Source organism: Octopus sinensis, linkage group LG14, assembly GCF_006345805.1.
Source record: "Octopus sinensis linkage group LG14, ASM634580v1, whole genome shotgun sequence".
Lineage (NCBI taxonomy): Eukaryota > Metazoa > Mollusca > Cephalopoda > Octopoda > Octopodidae > Octopus > Octopus sinensis.
Window position 1 is genome coordinate 30,123,132 of NC_043010.1, and position 7,500 is coordinate 30,130,631.

At 36.3% G+C, this 7,500-nt stretch overlaps 1 long non-coding RNA gene across 1 annotated transcript in view; it reads left to right on the forward strand.

Moving 5' to 3' along the window:
* The first annotated feature begins 5,815 nt into the window (after positions 1–5,815).
* LOC118766135 overlaps positions 5,816–7,500 on the forward strand; it is a 17,098-nt gene continuing 15,413 nt past the window's right edge. Inside the window, exon 1 of the long non-coding RNA XR_005002045.1 lies at positions 5,816–6,365. This is a non-coding gene — a long non-coding RNA (uncharacterized LOC118766135). The remainder of the gene's footprint in view (positions 6,366–7,500) is intronic.

The following is a 7,500-nucleotide window of genomic DNA, read 5'->3' on the forward strand; positions in this document are numbered from 1 at the left end:
CTCTGACCGGTTAACCACTAGTGTTGACTTTTTACCGTACCGTAATTTAGCGGTTCAAGGGGAAAATAAGACAGTATTAGCAGCAGACTTAGAAAGAATAAAAGAATGTTGATTTTAAACCAGGTAGGTTCGCAGCCACAAACTTTTGAGAAGGATAGATTCGATTAAAAACCGCGAATCCCAGTTCCTGTCTGGTAATTATTTCATCCGTTCCAGAAAGATGAAAGTCAAAGTTAACCTTACTGGGATTCGAAATCAAAACGTAAAAAGACGTAGCTATATATAACAAAGCATTTCCCCAACGTCTTACCGATGTTGCCACTCCATCGCCATCTTTTCTGTTATTTGTAACCACACCAACAATACGAATAATTCTAAAATTATGAACGGTGGGCAAATATAGAGGCCATTTGTCATCGTGTCTCTCCGTATCCACTTGAAGGTTAAGTGAAGTCCAAGGTTAGGTCATCAACATCAAGTTACACTTAGGGAGGAAGATGAAAGTGGAGAGAGAGAGAGAGAGAGAGAGAGAGAGAGAGGAGGGAAGGAGGAAAAGAGAGGGAGAAAGAGAAGTGCTACTATTCAGTAAATTTACTGAACGTGAGAATGGCTCGAGTGAATTAAGTTGCTCTTAGCATACTCCAACAAAGGAGTTAATTGGCCGAGTCGTTTGAAAGTCGGAGACAAGGCCTCACAGCTTTTGTTATGACTTTCGGCACTTAGTTGAAATCCGGCTGAGGCCTGCTTTACCAGGACTACTTCTAACTTGTGTCTTTAGGTCTCTGGGTGCGACAGGGAGTAGAAAGCCAGCCAGCCAGCCAGTCCAAAATTTTGGCTGTACCACATTCATTTACGCTGCAAATTAGGGGCACTGGAAGAAATCTTTCGAACATTTTGTATATTTTGGAGAGACCATAAAATACAGGTGTTCTTTCTAACCGTAAAATCCTGGATTTAGTCTTATTAATGAAATTGTTTTCCTCCATTTTCAGAATTATTTTGTCAACTTCCTCTCTATAATTGGGATCGACAGGTAATTCTTCATATGAAGTTTTGTCACTTAAAAATTTTTCATAAGCTGAAGTATACTCACTTTTGTCCATAATTACAATAGCGCCTCCCTTATCTGCCATTTTAATAACAATAGAATCATTATTAGTTAGACGGCAGAGTACGTAACGTTGGGAATTTGTGAGATTATTCCAGGACTTCCACTTGTTTTAAGTTTTTCCCTAATGCCTGTCTGACAAGATTCAAGAAATTCCATTAGTGCTTGTGAATGTCTATCCCGAACTTTATCCTAATTGGGATTATTTTCAATAGATTCGACCATTATCATTTTAATTTTCAGTAAATATAGGGTTTTCTGACTCCTCGTTACCATTTTTCTCAAAAAAATATTCCTAGCCCTTGAGCTAGTTTATTGTTGTCCAAATTCTTAGTGCTTGGGCAGAAACTCAGTCTAAGCTCCAAGACAGACATCGTCAGGTAAAAGTTTTAGATAAATTTATGACCAATTTATTCGCTAGTGTGATTGATTTTCTTGGGCAAGTGGTTTTCAGTCTTACTTTCATTAAATTCCCGATTACCTTTTGGGATTTGCACGAAATCTTCACTTAAAACACGGAACCCATTGGGTGATAATAATTGTTCTGAATGTTCAAGTGAGAAGTCATAATTTTTAGTCGTTTTTCTAGAAGTAATCCATTTCTGGGTGGGTGATAGAAAGTGAGTGGCTTCTGTGGTTTTTGTAGGCAATTGAAAAACCTTTACTTTCGAGGCGAAATGGACTGGTCAAATAAAAACTTCTCTGGAGCGTTTCCAATGACCAGTTCAAATGTGTACGCCAGGGTAAAAAGACCACAATAATATACGACAACTTGGGGATTAGTAATATGAATTTGTTGAACTGTAGGAATTATGTTTGTTTGTGGTGAGTACGGCATTGTTATTTGTGCTGTTAGTCCCTGAGGTACTGGTAAGTTCAAAATGTCATAAATATAAACATCTCCGAAAAAATTGGTCGACAAATCACAAAATGATTGTTCCTGGTGTGATGAATGAATAATGTGCGGTGTGGACTGTATGTTAGAAATTCCGTGTGAGAAAAAATGGTTGGTTGTATTGGAATTTCAGGAAAATTTTCCGCTATGATTTTCAACCCGGCTTCAATAAGTTTGTCACATGACATTTGTCCTGAAATTGAAAACGACTTCTCATATTTCAAAGCAAATGTTCTCAACCAAAATTTCCCCTTGCCGACTGGCTCGGAGGAATGGTAAATAAGCTTTTTCTGCTTCTTTACCTATTTTTGTCTTCAGGAACGAAATTTGGTTTTATTCAAAGTTCAGCAAACAATTACACAAATAGCTGAAACAATTTCTAAATAATATACCTGTTCAAGGACATCCAAAATCTTCTTAATATCTGCACCAGCAATAATAATTTTGAACGAGAGTGTTCAATAATAGCTTCCATTATGCTAAATGAATTGCTCTGACCAATCAATTTAAAATTTTGAAGCAATAAATCGTCAGGCTGTGATGCACACACTGGTATATTTAATGTAAGACCGTCCGGTATAACTTTTTGTTGTTTGCATGTTTCCAGAAATGATAAATGGCTTTTGATTTTAGCACGCAAACGATTAAGTTTTTTACTGATACAAATAGCGATTTCTCATTTTCTGATTCGCATTTGAATAGTACAAAATCCATTGGCCCAGGATTGGGCTCAACACTGGGGTCTAGCGAAACTAACAGGGTTGACAAGAAGAAATAAAACACAAAAACTGTAATTTACATTACGATTTTCTTTAGACACCCGACTATTTTGGTAACTTCCAGAATTTCTAAATGTTCCAATTCTTATTCGGTGTAATATAAAATCAATCATCTCCATCTACTTGATTTTGATGTTTTAAAAGGGTTGACGTAACTCTTCACAAAGAACTATACGAAGTGTGCGATGTGATTGAAATAGACATTTTATTGGTTGAACGCTATTTCGACAGCAAGCCTGTCTTTGTCGAGTTCAAAATGGAAAGTGATAAAAATTCAAAATTAAAATATGAATGAGAGCAATCAGCCTTCTCACATTCTTGGAATGACACCATCAGTTTTCAAATTTCAAGTTTACAACTACCAAAAAGAAAAGAAAGGAAAAGGGAAAAAAGAAAAGGAAAGGAAAAAGAAAATAGAAAAGGAAAAAGAAAAATATTTTATCAAACATTTTTGTGTAAATATGACGAAATTCTGTCATTTTATTTATTCCTCCAGGGCGTGATGTCAATAACCTGCAAACATATTTCTCCTCATGCATTTTGAGTACTGAAAGTGTAGCAGATTCAGAATATTTTCTTAGAATATGCATTTTCAAGGCTTTTTTCAAAATTGAAGCCATTTGATGCAAAGTGTTCAGCAAGTTCTGTCGAACTACTGTTATTGTGCCTGACGTCATATCTGAGTCCATTGAATCGTTTGTTTAATTGTTCTGTTGTACGACCAACATAAATCAAGTTGTGTTTTGTGCATTCCTTTCTACTATAGACACAAGGCCTGCAATTTGGGGAATGGGGATAGTCGAATTTATCACCCCCAGTGCGTAACTGGTACTTATTTCATCGACCCCCCCCCCAAAGGATGAAAGGCAAAGTCGACCTCGGCGGAATTTGAACTCAGAATGTAGCGACAAGCGAAATACCTATTTCTTTACTACCCACAAGGGGCTGAACACAGAGAGGACAAACAAGGACAGACAAACGGATTAAGTCGATTATATCAACCCCGAAAGGATGAAAGGCAAAGTCGACTTCGGCAGAATTTGAATGATGATAGCGGTGGGGGCATTCTTTGCTCCCCCTTTGTTTTTATTGTGTGTGCAGAATACTCTTCGATGATCCGTCATTCCACAAATATGGCATTTCAGTCTTCTATTCCATTCGGCAGGGAGGTCAGGTCTGGAATCCTCTCCAGCTGGTCGGGCTTTACATGGAGAAGTTCACCCAGTCTCCCTCCTCGTTCTTTTGACGCCCAAGAGAGTTTCATTTTCATGCAATACCACACAACCGAAAATTCACCACAAATCTAGTTCTGATGGCACCCCCTGTATTGTAATTTTCTCTGCTCTTCTTCCCAAATACTTAGGGAAGAGGGCGAAGTGTTCACTGCGGCGGGCGGCCATTGAGTGCTGAATTGCCAAGGCCCCAGTCTTATATATGACTTCAGTCCCACCGAACTACCTTGTCCTCGTTATATATTAGTGGCTCGGCAAATGAGACCGGTAGAATAAATACCAGGCTTTAAAGGAAAAATGAGTACTTGAGTCGATTCGTTCGACTAAATTTCTTCTAGACAGTGCCCCAGCAAGGCCGGAATCTGATGACTGAAAAAATAAAAGAATAAAACAATAAAAAAAGCATATTTAAGAAAATTCAAAGAATAATTTCGGAGATGTACTTTCTAGTGTTGTACTTGCAGGTGATTTGATCTGTGTCAAAACTAAAACAATTATAACATTGAAGATATATATTAGCCATTCAAAATGACAGAAAAATTGTTAATTTCACTTAAACATTCATTATTTAGTATCAAATATCTGCGTCAACCTAGTCATTGGCATTAACAGTTGCAGTGGAATTATGTCAGTGACCGGGTTGCATTTGGTGCGACGAAAATGTGAGCACCAAATAAAAAATGTTGAAGTGAATTTAGTTTTTATGTGTGTTTTTGAATGGCTGATATTTGACTTCCACGCTGTAATTGTTGACAAGAGAGATGTCATTCTCAAAAAGGAACAAGTATAATAGACAATACGCTTGATAAATGCAACACTACACATACTTGGTCCGGAGGAAGTGAAGCAATCACTAACCCAGTCCATTTCGAACAAGAAAAGTCTAAATATGTAATATTTTGTGGATAACACTAAATCTTGGTAATATTTGGTTCAAAAAACGGGAGCTGCAATCTACCGTTTAATTGTAAGAAACTAGTAAAGTTACATTTGCAGGAGAGAGAGAAAGAGAGAGAGGAAGAGAGAGAGAGAGAGAGAGAGAGAGAGAGAGAGAGAGAGAGAGAGAGAAAACAACCTTGCTCTGTTTAATAATAATGTCTCTTTACATTTCTGCATTCAAATCTCATCGATGTCGACTTAGTCATTTGCCTTTCTGAGGTCGATAAACCCAAGTTGAGCACTAAGGTTAAAATAATTGATTGTTCCCCTTCACTGGATTTCTCACTTTGAAATAATGTAAGAAATCAGTAGTAATATTTTAAATAATTAAAGCAACTACAGCAACGAAACAGTAGCAATAGTAGCGGTAGCAACAATGTCAACAAATAGGGAGGGTAAATCAAATAGATACTTAACAGTTTTGTCAATATTCGAAGCGCTTTTATTCGCAATTTGTTTACAAATTTGTCGTTATTTATTTAGAAGTCTTTCATCGAATTATCGTCGTTTGGTAAATCTAAATTGAATTCAATCCCCTTCTCCTCAGCTCCTCATCCTTTTAAAGGAAAAAGAAAACAGGAACACGGACGACATTTACTGTCTGTTATCACGCCATCTAAAAGGGTGGTACAGCCATTGACAACAAATAGTTCTAAAAGAAACTAACAGTTTCCAAGCGAAACAAACAGAGTGAATGTACTACGTAACTTCGTTTTAACAACTCTATTACGTATAGGCTTCAGCTGTTCATTGATAACAAGTAAAGATGTAAGACGTTACACAGCATTATTCAAATGTACATTTGCATAATATACGCGTGGATTTTCGTAGATGATATTTGAATGTGAAAAAAACCCCAAAAAACAAAAACAAAAAAAAAGCACTCAAGTTTGTCTTACCTAAAACAAACTAGTCATAAATAATTTGAAAATTTTAGAGGTGATAAGTAGTGGATGAGACATCTCACATCAGAAGTGAATGAAGACTGGTTAAAAATCTCAGAGTCATCGTTGGCTTTTTTTTTTTTTACAGTACACACTGCATGACAAGTATGGAATTGTCGCTAAATTAGTGTTGATGTAGATAGACTGAGTTAATATTATTTTGGCTCATGCGAGGCTGCAGATAAAGTATCTGTTGACAGCTGTTAATATAAATTCATAAATCAGATATTGCTTGGATTTTATTTGGTGATAACAAATCGCCGCAAGCCTGAAGTGGAAAATAGGATATATTTATATATATAACACTGGTACATTCATCTACCTAGAATTGATCTGTGATTATTACAAAGAAATCACGAAAAGAAGTGAACAAGTATCTGAGAGTGGATTTGATTGGATTTGAACAGGTCACTGAAGGCGATACTATCGTTGTCAAAAGGTTTCCTATTCGGCATTAGAAACAGAAAAGTAAGAAGAAAAATTTATTATTATACACAACATGGGTGCGCGCGCACGCACGTACACACACACACACACACACACACACACACACACACGCATATATATATATTATATATATATATATATATATATATATATATAATATATACATACATACATGCATGCATATATATCTATATAATATATACATACATACATGCATGCATACATATTTTAAATTGATGACTCTTACGAAACTAGTCTTGTTTCATTCTCCTTAGAGACTCACAAGTTTGACTTTCGGATCAACACTAGGGAGAATAAAACACGATCAATTTCATAAACACGCATATATATACGCACGAACAAGACACACAAGCGCGCGCACACACACACACGAATATCACACACAAGTGTACACACATGTATGTATGTATGTATGTATGTATGTATGTATGTATGTATGTATGTATGTATGTATGTATGCATGTATGCATGCATGTATATATTTGTGTGTGTGTGTTTGTAAGTATGTAAAATTACTGGCGCATTCATAACGTTGTTTCAATATTACACTCTATTATTAAGGCATCTGTATATTTAAACCAAACGCTACACGTAATAGTCATTTGTAACCATCTTGTCTTTACATCCGATAAATTCAAGAACAGTGAAAGGGATTAGTCGGACTAATTTTAATTCTGCAATAAGATTTCATGATCGACCGAATACCCTTTTTGTCTGGGGTCCTTCAGAATATTCTGGGTGTGCGCACTAATTGGTATTAATACGAAAGTGGAGTCACTAAAGCGGAGTAAATCTGGGGGCGGTGTCGTCCAATCACATCCTTAACAATGGACTTGATTCTATATGAGTTTATATCTCTAAAACAGGATGGTTCTTAAGACGTCATGAATAAATTAGGCAATGATAGCTATTTTCGGAGACAGAATTACGAGGAAACGATTTCTCGATGACATTTCCACCTCAACTGTAACAACGCTAGACAGAATTTTTTCAAACAAGTCAAACAGGCGAGTGAGAATCCTCAGATAAACGAAGTTCTGTTCCTTTCGTTAACAAAATGGCGAAATTTTCCTCTTATGATAATAAATCCTATGTCAATATTTGCTTTAGTGGCTGGCATGTTTAAAATTATTGA